This window comes from Carlito syrichta, unplaced genomic scaffold (assembly GCF_000164805.1).
Source record: "Carlito syrichta isolate Samal-C Ts95f unplaced genomic scaffold, Tarsius_syrichta-2.0.1 Scaffold316292, whole genome shotgun sequence".
NCBI lineage: Eukaryota > Metazoa > Chordata > Mammalia > Primates > Tarsiidae > Carlito > Carlito syrichta.
The window spans coordinates 115,383-133,026 of NW_007260388.1; the positions used below are offsets into that span (position 1 = coordinate 115,383).

The following is a 17,644-nucleotide window of genomic DNA, read 5'->3' on the forward strand; positions in this document are numbered from 1 at the left end:
TTCATTTATGGTGGCTTGTTTCTTCACAAATTTAGGGAATTTTAAAATTGTATTCCTTAGAACTTGATCTGTGATAATTCTTTGAGGCCTAGAGTCAAATAAAGTGTTACTTTTTTTTTTTTTTTGATTCCTGGGAACACTCCCAACCTGGTGTCACTTTATATAAATTGTTGGCTTTAGAGCTTCCCAAGTAGTGTGAATTTTGGTTTGCTATTAGAAATTCTCAGGTGGCACAATTCTTTCTTGCTCCTCCCAGAGCAGAGATGGAGATAAGCAAGTCTCCTCCTGGATCCCTCCGAGGGGCAGGTTCTTTTTCTCCAGTTCAGTTCTTCAGTGATCTTGACCTTATGTGAGGTTTCTCCCAGTCATCTCCTCACCCTGCCTGCCCCTGGTGATTGCATGACCTATTAAAGCCTGGGCTAGTCCACCAAGACATGGCCCACTGTAGGTGACCAATGTTTCCAGCATTAGCTCTCCTCTCTAGATTAATGCTTCCTCAAAGTTTCTGACTTTCAAGGCATCCATTGTTCTGATACCAGTTAAGCTGTGCTTAAAAATATATTTTTATGAAAAACTCTAGCATTTTTAGTGGTCTATTTGGGAGTGATGTCACTGTATTGCTAGGGACACCAGTAGGTAACCAGTTCTTGTTTCTACTTCTTTATCTCTGAATAGAGAAACCAACAGAACGATTTTTAAAAAAATGAATGGATCAGCGATTTTAAAAAAATTCTCAATATTCTTGTTGTTATATTGTCATTATGCTACTGTGCAATTGAAGAGTAGGCTAATGACATGCTCCTTAGATTAGATCAGGTTAATAATGTGAATCAATCTCTTTCACAGGATCTTTTTTTAAAAGGTGCTGTATAGAATTTGTGGACCTATCACTTGAATTTTTGAATTTCTCCATGTGATTCAGAAGGCCCTCGTTTTGCTGGGGCACTGAAACATCTATGCCACGAATCTTCCATAGAGAACAAATTGTTTAGCTTTCTGAATGTGCCTAGCCCACCACCCAGCATCCTCATTCCAGGACAGTGTGTTGATCTCCTCTCCTTGACCCTTAAACTCTTTGGAAGCTATAAAACAAATAATTTTCATGTGTGTGTGAAAAGTTATCAAGTAAAATCTAGATGTTTTGTGAAAGTTGAAGGGTGTGTGAGATGTACAAGAAACACTTAACTCCCAGTAGACATGTGAGTCAGGAAGACGCCAGGAGCCTGTACAAATTTTCCACATTCTTCAGTTGGGGAATTCTGGAAGAATCAAGAGTGCCATCCCATGAGGATTTCAAGCGCCTACTATTACTACTATTACGGCATACTAATAAATAGCTTCATGAAAAATAAAGTCAGGCAGAAATGCTAAATTTTTACAGAGTCAGCACAGTTTGGCAGTTTCTTACAAATCTAAATATACTCTTACCGTACAATCCAGCAATTGTGCTCCTTGGTATTTACCAAAAGGAGTTGAAAACATGTCCACATAGAAACCTGCACACAGATGTTTATAGCAGTGGTATTCATAATTGCCAAAACTTGGAAGCAACCAGGATGTCCTTCAGTAGGTGAATGGATAAATAAACTGTGATACGTCCAGAAAATGAATTATCATTTGGTGCTTTAAAAAAATGAAAGAAAAAAAAAAGAGCTCTCAAGCCATGCAAAGTCATGGTAGAATCTTATATATGTTACCAAATGAAAGAAGCCAATCTGTTAAGGCTGCAAACCATATGATTCCAACTATATGACACTCTGGAAACAGCAAAACCATGGAGACTAAAAAAGATCAAGTATTGGAGGGAGGAAGGGATGACTAGACAGAGCACAAAAGATTTTTTAGGGCAGTGAAACTATTCCATAGGATGGTATCATGGTGGATGCATGTCATTATATATGTGTCCAAACCCATAGAATGTACAACACCAAGAGTGAATCCTGATGTAAACTACAGACTCTGGGTGACAATAATGCATCCATGCAGGTTCCTCGATTGTAACAAATGTACTACTCGAGTGGAGGATGTTGGTAGTGGGGGAGGCTGTATGTGTGTAGGAGCAGGGTTGTATGGGCATTCTTTATATGGGGAGACCCAAAAGATCCCAGAATTTGTTTATAAAAAATTATGTATTTATTCTTACATGTTTAAGCTTCAGTCACCTTCAAAGTTATCTCTATTTGATGCAATACACCTATCAAGATGCTTTTTCCACTGCTCAAAACAGTGTTTGAACTAGTCTATCTTAATACTGTTTAGTGCTTCTGTCATTTTTTGTTTCATCTTTTCCACATGGGCAACATGTTTCCCTCTGAGGACTTTTTTCATCTGTGAAACAAGAAAAAGTCACTTGGGTCAAGATGAGGTGAATAGAGAGTGTGGGACACGGAGGTCATGCCATTTGGGGTCAAAAACTGCTGAACCTGTTTGCCACAACTCGGGACATTTCCTCTGCAACGCAGCCTCTCAGAACAATGCTAGCTGGTGCACTGATGCCAATGGGCTCCTAGAACACTTACCTAGTCGGGGAAGCCAGTACTACAAGGGGCCGGCCCTCCAAAAGATAACTCCGTGGGTTTTTTGGGGTCCTCCCCTCATACTTTCCATTCAATTTTGCTATGAACCTAGAACTGCTCTAAAAAATAGTCTATTACTAAAAAAAGAGTTTGCAGAATGTAATGAGATTGTATCTCAGCTGCTTCTTTGGAGTAGCTGTTACCTACTGAGAAAAACAACCGACTTCGAGTCACATGCAGGGCCTAACCACTCTGTGCACTGTTGCCTGGCTGGGGGAGAGATCTTGGGCTCTAGGATGGAGACAGGAGCAATGGCTTCTCTGGGTTTAGGGAGTGTGGAATGGATGGAGGACCTTCTCCCAAAAGCTGGGAGAATCCTCACTGTTGGAGGGAGCAATGAATTCATGCCTCTGACATTTCCTGCCTCCCCAAACTTTGAAGGGGTGGCTTGCTGGGTAGGCTGGTGTCGGGCAGAAACCCGCATCTCTGAGAATCATCAAGGAGAGGTGAGAGAGGCTGGAAGGGCAGTTGGAAGATCCCACTTCTGGTACCTCTTGAATCTTTGTAAAAGCAGGACATGCTCATATACACACACTCACACATAAATGAACGAATGCACAGGTGTGGACAGATAGACAGGCATGCATGGATGCACACACACCCAGCATGCATGTGCATGATTACGTGTGTGCATGTTCAGAGTTATATCTGTTATAGATACACTCGCAGATGATGAAGGCATCTTGCCATCTCTGAAGTACAGCATAAGCAGGCGCTGCTGGTAAACATGCTTTCTCGATAGCCTGGGGAGTGAGTTGTTCTAACATGTGCCCTTTGGGAATGTAACAGCCTTCTGGAACAATCAGCTCTGCCACCTCTATCACTCAGCTGCACTTGGTGGAGCTCTCTCTGTATCTGAAGCTCCCAGTATGGTTTCTGGCAAATGTACAGGCGTGTTCATCCCAGTCTGCCTGCAGGCGGCTTCCGTACAGTGTGTCTTCAATGCCTGAGGCGGGCTGTAATTTAGTGCCGTCAGTTCATGACACTGAGTACCCCCACTGGAGGTCTTTGGTGGCAAGAACTCACAGTTCACACTGCCTGAGAGGGTCCATAGCAGAAGCAGCGAAGGAACTGAATCATGCTGGGCCATAGCAGTGACTGTCTCCCCATGTCTCCAACAGAGCTGCCCTTCTGACTTGAAGCTCGTCTCCCAGTGTTGCATAAGATGTGGAAGAAGCTGGGGATAGGGAGGCATTTTCAGTAGTTTGGGACACTTCTGCCTTGGGGCTGCACAAGGCGAGGATGGCCTAAGTGAAAACAGGCCCGTTTGCACATTGGCAGATGGAATCCAGCTGAATGTGGAAAAAAGCCCTGCAGAGGGCTCAAACTAAACAGAACATTAACCAAAACAACACCTTTTAAGTTTAACAAGGACTTAGAAACTAGTTTGAAAACTTCTGGTACTAATAGACAGCTTTTTAAAAATTAATTTGAAAGCTCTTCTGTTGAGTTAAAAAGCGAGAAGGTTTTCAATGCTTTCATTCTTTTCAAATTCTCTACTTTTGAACATAATGGGATTATTTTCTTTTAAAATTGTTTCACTGAACTGTTTTACAACTGTAATAGACAGAATAATGGCCCCCAAAGAAGTCCATATCCTAGTCCCCAGAACCTGTGAATATGTTACCTTGCATGGTCAAAGGGATTTAGTAGATGTGATTGCAACTAAGACCTTGAGATGTGAGATGATCCAGGAATAGCTAGGTAAACCCACTGTAGTCACAAAGGTCCTTAAAATATGGTAGAGAGAGACCCAGAGAAAGGGAGGAGACCCTAGAAGCAGGGGTCAGGGTGATACTGAAGCAGAGGAAGGGACCACAAGCCAAAGAAACTAGTCATCTTCTAGAAGCTGGAAAAGGCAAGGAAATGGATTCTCTTCTGGAACCTAGAAGGAAGGCAGCCCTGTCAAGTCTATGCCTTGTTTCAGGGTTTCTGATCTCCAGAACTATAAGATAATGCAATTGTGTTATTTTAAGCCATGGCATTTGTGGTGATTTTTTTTTATAGTGGCAAGTAGGAAATTAATACAGCTTATTGTGATTGGTCACCTCCTGCCTGCTAACTTGAAAAAAAAAACAACAACCCAACTTATTGAGAAATAAACGATTCTAATGGACCTTCATACAGTTTCTTTGGCTGCCTTCCTTTGACCAGGTGAGTTTGTAGTATGAATTACTCATAAATTTTTCACTATCCATAGTGAAAAATTCATGTTGAGTGATTTAAGTCTAACTGCATGTAATTACAAGCATCTTTGTCCATCTTTGTTGGGAATTATCCTACTGTATTAACCTGCTAGGGATGTCACAACAAAAGGCCACAGATTGGGCAGCTTCAACAATAGACATTTATTCTCTCACAGTCTGGAAGCTGGAAGTCCAAGATCAAGATGTCTGCTGGGTTGATTTCTTCTGGGGACTCTCTCTTTTGCTGACAGATGGCCACCTTCTCTTTATGTCTTCATATGGTCTCACCTCTGTGCACACAAATTCCTAGTGTCTGTCTGTGTAACCCAATTTTCTCCTCTTATGATGATATCAGTCAGATTGGATTAGGGACTGCCCTAATGACTTCATTTTAACTTAATTATCTTTTTAAAGATCAGATCTCTAGTCACATTCTAAGATACTGGGGATGTGTGTTTTAATCTATAAATTTTGGAGGACACATTAAAATTCCCAAAACACCTACATTGAATACATGTGGGAGACAGTCTGTACCAGTCAAGCAGATAGGACCATACTATTTAAATGGAATTTCAGGACTATTCTCTGTCACTCCATGTTTATACTAGTGTGTATTGTGATACGCACTAATCAATTGAAATCATATCACTTGGTCACCTTCTGGCCCAAAGGAAATGTATACGAAAAACCACTAAACTAAGATGAGGACAGGCCAGCTCTGGGGTGGCAGAAACTATATCCTAAAAATCTTACAGTAGCTAGGTGTGATAGTGCATGCCTGTAGTTCCAGCTACTTGGAAGGCTGAAGCGAAAGGATCACCTGAACCCAACAGGTCAAGGCTGTGGTGGCCGTGAGTGTGTGAGTTTTGAGACTCCAAAACTTAAAAAGAGAAAGAAAACTTACAGTGTTGAGGTTGGGCAGTGCAGGAAAAGGGGCAGTATAAATGCAATTAGATCCTTACTTCATGCTACACACCTTACATATACACCAGTAGAGCGAAATGTAAAAAGTATTTTTTAAATGATTAAAGAAAATAAAGGACAATATCTGTATAATCTTAGAGTATAGAAAACCTTTTTTTCAAAAAAGAGCTTATAAGGCTCAAATGATAAAGAAAAAGAAACAAGTTAAACTACTTCAACTTTTGAAATGCATACAGAAAACATAAAAACTTCTGTTGGCAAAAGATTAAAAGCAGACTGGGAGACACATTAAATAGTCCAGGAATTAGTACACACAACACATGATAAGATAAATAAGAATTTAAAAATTAATTTATTCCCAGAAGAGGAAATATGAATGGTCAATAAATAAAAAGTTGCTCAAGCTCAGCGAAAACAAAGAAGAAAAAAAAAAACAGAGAGAGACCACTTCCCAGCCATGGCATTGGCAAAATTAAATAGACAAGCTATCTTTTAAAAAAAAAAATATGTTGGGTACAATTCAGGTTTAGTTATACAAATGTTCATTATGCAGGTACCCTTGTTGATGAGGTGTGACCCCCCCAACAGTTTCCCACTGCTGCTAATCCCTTTCTTATAATACTATGAAAGTTGTTCTAGGTCAGCTTATGAGTGAGAACATGTGATACTCAGTTCTTTGTTTCTGTGATAGAAAAAAAAAATGTGGTACATATAAACGATGGAATATTACGTAGCCATAAAGGACAAAATTATGAACTTCGCAGCAACTTGGATGGATTTAGAATCTATAATACTGAGCGATCTGACAAGCTATCTTAATTGTTGGCAAGGTTGTAGGGGAAATGGTACTCTCATAAATGTCAATTGATAAGGGCATTTTGGAGAGAAATTTGGCGACATCTAAGAAAATGGAGGCCGGGCTCGGTGGCTCTGCCTGTAATCCCAGCACTGTGGGAGGCTGAGGCGAGTGGATTGCCTGAGCCCACAGGTTCGAGACCAGCCTGGGCAACTTGACGAGCCCTTGTCTCTCCAATAAATAAAAAATTAGTTGAGTGTGGTAGTGCACACATGTAGTTCTAGCTACTTGGAAGACTGAGGTGGAAGGATCACCAGAGCCTAGCATGCCACTGCATTCCAGCCTGGGTGATGGAGTGAGATCTCAACTCAAAAAAAAGAAAATGGAAAATGTACCTACTCTATCTCCTAGGAATTATGCTTTGGTATACACAGTAGACAACCTTCTGTATGTTTACATGAGGGTCTTATACATAGCGGTGTCTGTTCCAGCATTTTTTGTAATCATGGAAAAAAGGAAAATGATGGAAACATATCTAGATATAGGAATGAATAAATAAAAGGTAATATTTTCCTATGATCAAATACCCTTCAACACTTAAAAACACACACACACACACACACACACACACACACACACACACACACACACACGGTTTATACCAGCATGAATGGATGTATTTATTTTATTGTGAGAAATAGAGACTTTATTAGGCACAGAGGGTGACTGGTGGGCAGTTACAAAATGGTACTGGGCATCCTCCCAAGCTGGAGAGTAGTATCCCAGGGAAAGAAGGGCAGAGGGAGTGTGTGTTTTTTCTGCTTTCTTCTTTCAGGGTCGCATGCGGATGACTCCATTCAGTCGAATGACCTCCCCATTGGGGAATGGGCTCTTGATGATGGCCTGTACCAGGTGAACGTACTCAGCAGGGTCACCCAGTTGGCTGGGGAAGGACACAGGTGCACAGCCAAGAAGCTGTGCACCTTCTCTGGAAGAGACCTGGAGCAATGGTCATCACCCGGATATCTATGGGAGCCAGATCCTGAGCAATGGGCATGTCATGCCTACTATGTCGTGCCTACTATGCCTCTCTTGGAAATAGAGTATGCAACTTGTCTAACCTGGCTCTCAAAGGCAGCTACACTGGCAGTGTTGAGGATGACCCCATGTTGGCCTCCCTGGTCTGGTTCTTTCTGGTCCATCTCACCAGCTACCAGGTGGATCATAGTAAAGGCGCCTATGAGATTCACATTGAGAACGCGCTAGAAGTTCTCCAAGGTATGAGCCTGGCTCTTCTTTAAGTTGTATGTCTTGATGGCCACTGCAATGTCTGCACAGTTGACAGGCACATCTGCACAGCCAAATTTTTCTTTTGTTAGAGTCAGAGCTGCTTGCACATCTTTCTCAGAGGTCACGTCAGCTAGGGCAGATGCAGCTCTTTCCAAACTTCTTGGCCTGGGCCTCCCTACCTGAGTTGGGCTGGTCCAGAAGCACAGCAGCAGCCCCCTGCCTTACCAGTCGCTCCACCAAGGCCAGGCCCGGGTCTGAGTCTCCTCTGGGTATAACTGTGACCAGACCCTTCATGTTTAAAATGTCACAGCCATCTTCCATAAAGATTTAAAAAACATAAAGGTAAAGTATAAAAAGTAAGATGCAAATTTGATTTTGTTGGAATTTATACAGATAATGTACTTGTATATTTTAAAAACCAAAATCATACTTTTTTTTTTTTTTTTTTTTTTAAAGTTGGAGTCTCACTCTGTTGCTCAGACTGGAGTGCAGTGGCCGCTCCCGGCCACCGCAGCCTTGACCTGCTGGGCTCCGGCGATCCTTCCGCCTCAGCCTTACGAGTAGCTGGAGTTACAGGTGCGCGCTACCATGCCCGGCTAATTTTTGATTTATTGTAGAGATGAGGTCTCACCTACCCAGGCGGGTCTCGAACCTGCGGGCTCAGGCAATCCACTCACCTCAGCCTCACAAAAGCATAGGATTACAGGCTGAGCCACCGAGCCTGGCTCATACTGTGTATTTTAATGAATGCATATAAATCTAAAAAATATATATGGAATTATTTTTTGGAGGGTGGGTCCCTTGTAGCACAGGTTTCCCTGACTAGGAACCCCTTGGCATCCATGTACCAGCCAAGGATGTTGTTGAGAGACTGCATTCAGCTTTAGTGAATTTTTTTGGGAGATTCTTTCAGTGCATTTGCCCATTTCATGATGCGTGATTTACAAGCACACCTGCCCACACTGCACTGAGTATCCAGCAGTTATTGACCAAAAACAGCATGACCCCAGTGCCCCACCCTCATATTCATCCAGTCTCGCCCCTCGAGACTTTTTTGGTTTCCCTGGAAGAAAAATAGTCCTTAAAGGGAAATGTTTTGCCATTGTGAAAGAAGTGAAACAAAAAATGGCAGATGTACTAAAAGGCATCAAAATTGATGAATTCAAAAACAGGTTTGAGCATTGGAAAAAGTGTCTCGATAGGTGTATTGCATCAAACAGAGAATACCTTGAAGGTGACTGAAGTTTAAACATATAAGAATAAGTACACAATTTTCTATAAATAAATATCGGGTATTTTGGGGGTCCCCCCCATACACACACACATACGCACACACGCACAAACACACACACGTACACTTTAAGGAATGGAGTTATACACAATCATTTTAGTTTCTGGAGAAATGTGGAGAGAAATGGGAGTGGAGTTTGATGGTTTAAGGGACCATAGCTAATATCTCTCCTTGCTTCACCTATTGTCTTCCCTTCCTTCCCTTCCCCTCCCCTTCCTCATTCTCTCCTAGCCTCCCTTCTTTCTCTTTTTCTTCCTAAAAATTGACAAGAAGCAGATATGATAAAATGTTAACACTTGTTAATTCTAAATTGTGGGAATACGGAAGTTTAAGTTACTCCTTTTATTTTGCTGTAACTTTTAAATTTCAGAAAGCAGAAACCAAGCCAAGCAAAAACTCTAGTATTTACAAAAATAAAGCCATAAACTATAAAACTCTATTAAAGGAAGACTTAAATGAAGAAAAAGATTATTTTGAGTACTCTGTCTTCCAGCAAGTGGGCCAACACACTCCTCAATATTGAGAGCTTTTGGATTGGAAAGAACCATATTGGTTATTCAGTGTTGAACCCCTCTTTCTACATCCCTGGTGGATAGTATCTTGAAATACTATTAGGGGTGTCATTTTTCAGTGCCAGTAACTGGCCCCACTGTCCTGAAGCAAGAGGTTCCATTTTTTGGGCAGCTCAAACTATTAAGGAAAAAATTTTCCTTATTTTTAAGAAGAAATCCATTCCTGTATATCACACCCCTTAGGTTCTAATTCTTCTTTCTGAAACAATGTAGATTAAACTAAGTGCTCCTTCCATGGGAATGTTCTTCAAAATGTATAGACAGTTATCCTGCATTTATAAGTTTTTAGATCTGAAAATACAGAGGAAGTTTTATAAAAATGCAAATGTGGACATTTCATGGGGAAATCACCATCGAATACCAAAATGATGGTGAAATTCAATTTTTACAATTCTCTTTGATAATATGGAAGAAGAAACTAACCTGAGAACACAGAGAGATGGGCTCATCTCAGGTGATGGATTTTTTTTTTCCTCTGGACTTGGAGGTGAAGGAGTCTTCCCTGGGAGGCAGAAGTACATAATTGATGAGCAAACCTTCTCAGATTTGAAAAGGCAAAGATACAAAGGGGAACCGGATGCCTGGTTAAAAACTGATACCTCGACAGACATAAGAGGATCCATATTATCTCCTTATTAATGACACTGCATATTTTATGAGGAAGTAGCAAAGCCTTGCCAATTTCAACACTAAGGTGAAGGGTTAACAAAGTTTGACTTAAAGGTAGTCTCTGGAGATACAGTCCCCACGGGTTGATGTTTACCTGCTGTTTTCCTTTTCATCTGCTTGCGAAATGACTGATGGAGGAGAAAGGCTGGTAGCACTCAGTTCTAGAGCAGTTATTGGTTGATGTTGTTGTTTGAGTTACCTGAGATGTGATGTATCATTGTGGCTTAAAGGAAAGGGGAAGGAGGAAACTGAAGGTCAAGTTCCCCCTGGGAGTTGTGAAACTGGGATTCAAATTCAGCTTCCTGGACTCAGTTCTTTCCTTTGTTTTTGACCTCAGTGTATAGCCATCGATAGCAATACTAAAAATATTTAATGACCGGTATCAACAGGTCAAAATGGACTCCAGCTGCTTGGTGGGATACCCATCTCGCCCACAGTCATAACCAACCAATCTCTGAGAGATTCTTTTAAAGGTGAAACAAGGACTGGATGTGGTGGCTCAGGCCTGTAATCCCAGCATTTTGGGAGGTGGAGGCAGGAGGAATGCTTGAGGCCAGGAGCTCACGACCAGCCTAGGAAACATAGCAAGACGTCATCTCTATAAAAATTAAAATTTAAAAAGTAGCCAGTTGTGGTGGCATGTGCCTGTCGTCCTAGCTACTTGGGAGGCTGAGGTAGAAGGATCAATTAAGCCCGGGAGTTCGAGGCTGCAGTGAGCTATCATTGCACCACTGCACTCCAGCTGGGTGGCAGCAAGACTCTGTCTCAGTTTTTTAAAATCATATATAAAGCTGAATCTGAGGGAGTATTTCTCAAGTAAAGCTAATTGTATTATCTTTGTTTTCCTTGATAAAATGGCTTTGTTTCCCATTACATCTCTCTGAAATTATATTCTATGCATTAAACCATTTCTTTTTTCAAACTTGTTGGTGATCACTTCAGACTCCGAATGCAGAAGAAAGTAAAGGAGAAAGAATGTGTGAAGTAATGTCTTTCTATTCCTACATTTTGGGGTGACTGATCAAGTTTTGGGGTGACTGATCAAGTTTGCTCCTTTTCAAGTTTCTTGAGTATTCTAAGTCAAGAGAGGATGTAAGTATCCTCCAACTCTCTCCCATAGCTACCCCACCCAATGGGCCCATCTTTGGAGAATGTTCTCCACATGTTGCCATCTTACCCTAAAGCCATTTCTAACACAACTGCACCACGCACCCTTCCTCACTGCCTTACCAGGCTCCACCTGTTCCTCCTTCAGTCATGAGTCTATTTCCTACTACCGACATCTCCCAAGTGGGTAAATACATCTTCAGATGATAGTTCCCAGAGAGCATCCCTAAATTTGGGGATGTCTGGTCACCTACAATAAAAAACAATTCTTTCACAACCTTTCTCTCACTGCCCTCCCCCATTAAGTGCTGTATGTTTATTTGTTTTTGACTAGAGTGAATTAAAATCAGTTTTGTTGGGAGGATTTCGCAATCCTCCTTGACATTTTTGGATATCTGATGGAGAAAGACTGAAGACAGAATGAAGCCTAGGGGCCTGCTGCATTGCACGTGTTTGTGGGGCTTTTCCGCTTAGTTGTGAAAACTCAGTCCAGTGGGATATAGACACGAGTGCTGCAGGGAAGAATTTCTCTGTTTGCCAAAAATCGGTAGTGTGGAATGGTTCGAGAGACCACAAAATTTCATTTATCTACTCAGCCCTGTGAAAAATTGCAGTGGGAAAATACATTACCCAGTTATATCACCTGGATTCACTGTAGGCAGAGAGCAAAGGAGATTTCAACTCAGTTGCTCATATGTCGTGGATTAACTCACTGTGAGTGTTTTGTCCTGCTGTCTTGATTTCAACCACAAAACTGCCTAAATTAAGCAGTGGCTTTCGCCCGGCTCCATAGTTCTATTCCTAGAACGTGCATGGCTCTAATTAAGAGGGAGATCAAGGCAAGCAGGAAGTTTTCAGACTGGGGTTACAGTGTCAGCCCCAACTCTGCCCCCAGCATTTCAGGTGCGTGAGGCCTGGTTTCTCTAGAACTTCTCTGGCCTGAGGTCTACTTGAAAAGCTTGTTCTCCAAAACAGCCTCAATCATTGTAAAACTTATTGGAAGTGTTCTCAATATTTTGAAGCTGAAAATATGCCCATATATTTTAAACAATCCCAAAGAGATCAATCAAGAATGGGAAATGGCAGGGCTGGACGAGAGGCAGCCTAGAACTGAAAGCCCAGGTGGGAATGTGCCAGTGTCAAATTATTGGATGGGATTTCTGAGAAAGAATCAAATATTTTAGGCCTCCAGCATTTGTGAAAATTATTTTAGCAGGGATCGTGGCACTAAGACCATGATTTGTTTTCTCAAATTCCAAGTTAAGAAACTGTGTGGCTTCGTGCCTCTCTTCTAATTAGGAACTTCACCTTTTCTTTAAAAGATTCTACCGGATCTCCTGGAGTCCATGAGACAGAGCTCTGTATTTTAAAATGGCAGGGAGTCTTGAAGACCCAAAGAATTGCTTTGTCATTGATCAGTGACATCCAGTCTCAAATGATTTCCACATATATAAATCGTAAGCCAGGAGGAGACACTAAGGAGAAGAACAGAAGAGTTTGTTTGGAGAGTACCACAAATGATTAAAAGTTATGGGAACAGAGAAGAAAATGAGACATGTTGATTAGAAACATCAGGATGAATTGGCATTGATTTTGCTGTACAATAGAAAATTTGTCTCAAATTTCCTTTCAACAGATGCATAGCATGGTGAGGGAGGAATTGAATTTGATTCCAGGTTCAAATTTAAGTTTGGAAATAAAATTTGGGAAGGTATGCCTCATTTCACAGAAACTAAACAACTTTCTGAATACTCTTACAGAAAGCATCCAACAGAGATGGATCTGATTTGATTATCCAGTATCTGTAGACATAGGGAAAACTTTCTCTTGGTTTTTAGTTTAGTATATGTTTAGCCCCCATTTTTCGCTTTTATTCATTTACTGACGCATTCTAATATTCTTCCTTGTGAATCTCTACAAGTTCTGTTACAGTCTGGTTGTAACTGTTCATCTCTTAAAAAAAAAAATGAAATATTTTCAATAAAGTCCTTGAGGAAAAACATTGCTAATATAGCTACAGAATATTACAGCACACGTTCAGTTCAGCTAAGTTGCAGCTGTTAATTTTCCTTCCAGTCCTTTATAATTGGATCAAATACAAAAGTCGCATGAGTGTTTTTCTTGTTTTAAATGAATGATCAGCCTTCTACCACATTCTTAAAATGATTTGACTACTTGTGGGACCATCATTTTTCTCAGAGGGACAGGACCACATTATCTCATGACTAGGTGGATCTATCCATCAACCAGTCAGGGTGCAGTCACAATGCTGGCCCTTGGCAGGATTGGCAGATTCGCATGGCCTCTGGGCTCAGTCCCAGATGTTTCCCCAGACCTCCTGTGAGGAGCCTGTGCCCAAAGAGTCTGTGTCTATTCCCACCTTGGGTTCCACTGGGCCTTTCCTGGAGCCTCTCCTCCCATTTTGGGGGTCTCACTCTGTAGCCCAGGCTGGAGTACAGTGGCACGATAACAGTTCATCGCAGCCTCAGCCTCCTGGGCTCAGGCAATCCTTCCACCCCAACCTCCTGAGTAGCTGGGACTACAGGCATGTGCCACCATGCTTGGTTAATTGTTTTTTTATAGAGACAAAGTCTCACTATGTTGCCTACACTGGTCTCAAACTTCTGGGCTCAAGCAATCCTCCCACCTCAGCCTTCCAAAGTGCTAGGATCACAGGCATGAGCCATTGTGCCTTACTGGAGCCCCACCATTTAAAGGCCACATACACCTCACTCCATTGGCCTCCCCTGTCCTAATCCTCAACTCAGGGTCATTTTATGTATTAATGTCCCTCCTCCCAAGCTTCCGAAGGATTCTGTTCATGGGTTCCCATTTGCAAGGTCACCTTCTAGAATTTCTGCGGGACTAAGGATCGACTCCAGAGAGCTCCCAGCTCACTACACATGACGGTTACTCTTCCCCTCCTATGAATCCTCACCACTCTCAGCATCTCATTCTCAGCAGATACCTGGGCCCACTAGAAGATAGGACAACCCACTAGAAGGTAAGAAGCACCACAAAGATCATGATTGGGCTTACTGATGTCCCCAGTGCCTAGAAGAGTGCCCAGAACAATACCTGGCATATAATTTGCTCTCAGCAAAGTGCTGTTTCACGTTGGACAAAACTTTTTGTATTCTCTTCTCCTCCCTCCTTTCTCTTAAGAAAAGAAGACACAGTTCCTCTCCTGCTCTGTCATGCTTCTGTCTTCTACAACCCAGGTCCTTACCTAGTTTCTTTCCCATAACCATCAATGTCATCTTCCTCTTGCCCTCAACATTGTCACTCTCTAAGTGACATTCTATTTCTCACCTTTCCTCTATATAAAAGTTGAAAACTTGTTTTATCAGAGTAAAGAAAATGGTCACCACTTAAAGAAGGGACAGGTACTGTCATAGGGAAATAAGAGGAAACTTTATGGAAAAAGCGACATTGGACAGTGACTTGGAAACATTCTTAAAATGTTTGGAGTTAGTTATCAACATTTTAAAAAAAAGATTTTTCAGATTAAAATCAAGATTTTTGCAGGCTTCTCCCAAAAAATTAGAAGTTCTGGTAATACCGGGCCAAGATAATCACATCTCAACAGCCATGAGGACTTCAGAAGCAGCTGTTCTCATCAAGAAGGTCTTGAGTCAAAGATATAGGCAACATATCTCACATTCTGCATAATCTTCTGCAATGCGATCTTGCCACTCTGCCATCAGGAGACAAGATCTAATTGCTCTCCCCTTGAATCTGAACTGGACTTGGTGATTTTCTTGTGACCCATAGAATGCTGAAAAAGAGATACTATGTGACTTCTGAAACTAGGAAAGGCAAGCAATGAAACTTCTGCTGGTTCTCTTGGAGGGCTCATTTTCTGGACACTCCCTCTCAGATATTCCTTCTTGGATCCCAACCACCATGTTGTGAGGAAGCCTAAACCATATAGAGAGGCCAAGCATAGGCACTCTGGCCAGCAGTCCCAGTTGAGCTCAGGCCTTGAGTCAACACAGTCCAACTGTGAAAAACCTTCAGGTGATTCCAGTCCTCAAATCATCATGAATTAAACCCTGAAGCTCAAGGCCATCAGAGATAAGAGACAAACCACCCCTTCTGAGTCCTGTTTGAATTTTTAATACACAGAATTCAGAGCATAATAAAACCATTGCTATTGTAGGCTACTAAGTTTTGATGGGTTTTGTTGCATAGCAAAAGATTACTGGAACATCATGTCTTTATATTCTCCAGAATGTTTAGTACAAGGTCACTGGCAGAGTGATTAATCATTATTTTTAATTAATTGCATCTTAGAGGGTGGAAGGCACTCACAGTGTTCACCTCTTTTATTTTTCCTTCTTCTAGAGCAATTACATTTTAACATCCTGGGATGCAAAAAGCTGACAATCCACTAGAGAGGAGAACTATTTCCATGGCTGGCATATAAGAATAATGTTTCTTAATTCTGTTTACAAAGACATCACCAGCTACATAATCCTCACGGACAGATACCCACTCTGGCCTCTGTTTGTAGCTTGAAGTTATTATATTGAACTAGACCAGAGGATGTTTGCATTACAGGAGAGAAGAAGAGAATGAACTATCTACCACCAAACCTTTTCACTCTGTCCTTCCATCAACTGCAGCTGCTCTCACTGTTCCCTACCAAAAACATCCCAACCTTCTGGGCAAAACCCACTAAAAGTTCCCCAACATCCACTAAAACACACTTCAAAAGATTCAGAGCCAGGGACAAACAAAATACTCTTTATTGACGGAGTGTTTACTGACATATTTCTGAGAGATTAATTGACATCAGAATATAAAGCAGTCTGGGTTTGGTGACTCATGCCTGTGATACCACCACTTTGGGAGGTGGAGGCAAGAGGATTGCTTGAGTCTAGGGGTTTGAGACCAGCCTGGTTGACTTGACGAGACCTCATCTCTACAAAAAATCAATATTAACTGGGCGTGGCAATGCGCACCTGTGGTTCCAGCTACTTGGAAGGCTGAGGTGGAAGGATCACCTGAGCCCAGCAGGTTGAGGCTGCAGTAGCATGAGTGTGCCTCTGCGCTTCAGCCTGGGCAACATAGTGAGACTCTGACACACACACACACACACACACACACACACAAAGATTATAAAGAGAGACTGTATGCAAAATATCCTCTATAAAAACATTTTAAAAAATCTTGATTACAGTCATAGTTCAAATTTGTTGCGTGAAACATAGAGAAGCACAAAGAAGAAATGAAAATGACCTCTCACCTTAATACCTAAAGAACCGCATTGTTAATGTTAAGACCACATCTTTCTCTTTTATAAATGAAACAAATGATGTTCCAAAGACCAGCTCTCATTGTAACCTACTGCCCTGCATCATTATATTGTACGTATTTTCCCAAATCATTAAATATTCATCTACAGTATAATTTAAAAAATGATATTCTATTGTATGAATGTGTCATAATTTTTGTAATTATCACCTATTGTTTGACATTTGGGTTGTTTTCCGTTTTCTATTATTGTCCATCTCAACTTCATTTTTTTTTTTAATTTCTATTTTAGAATTGTGGGGTACAATTCAGGGTTAGGTATACAAATGTTCATTGTGCAAGCACCCAGCTTTTGCTTCTCCAGGATTCATGCCCAGCATGGAGGCACCCTCCTAGGCTTGCCCCCTTTCAGGAATCCTCAAGAGAAGTAATTCTTTCTGATGGAAAATAGTATCTCACTCATGGATTTCCCGTGCCGACATTTCTTTAATTCCTATTCCTGCTCCTGCCCCATCCCCCACTGCATATCTTCAGGTCACCCCCACCTTGGCTGTATCAATTTAAATGTCCTAACTTTGGAATACCCCAGTTTATAGAACAGGAGACATAGCTGGTAAGCAGAAAGGAATGTCTAGAACTAAAAACACTACTTTTAATACATTATGCTATTAATGTGCAATGTATGGATCTATCCTCAACCTGGGACGTGCAGAAATTATTCCTGAGACTGTCCTTACTCAGCTCTGGCTTACCCAAATCTCCTCTATATGGTTCTATCTCAGCATTGACCCCCTAATATAATGGTGCCTCACACATAATATAGCCAGAACAGAAATCAATGTCTACCTCTCTTATTATGTGGTTCACCTGTCTGGAATATGAATAGATCCCCCACCTCCACCCCTAAGGTCTACCTTGTCACCCTACCACATTGTTGCTCTGTCATTTCTTCCTTCACAAGTCCTACAGTACTT

At 41.5% G+C, this 17,644-nt stretch overlaps 1 pseudogene; it reads right to left on the bottom strand.

Annotated features, from left to right (window-relative positions):
- Positions 1–7,313: 7,313 nt before the first annotated feature.
- Positions 7,314–8,066, bottom strand: LOC103276652 (annotated as a pseudogene).
- Between the last annotated feature and the right edge of the window lie 9,578 nt (positions 8,067–17,644).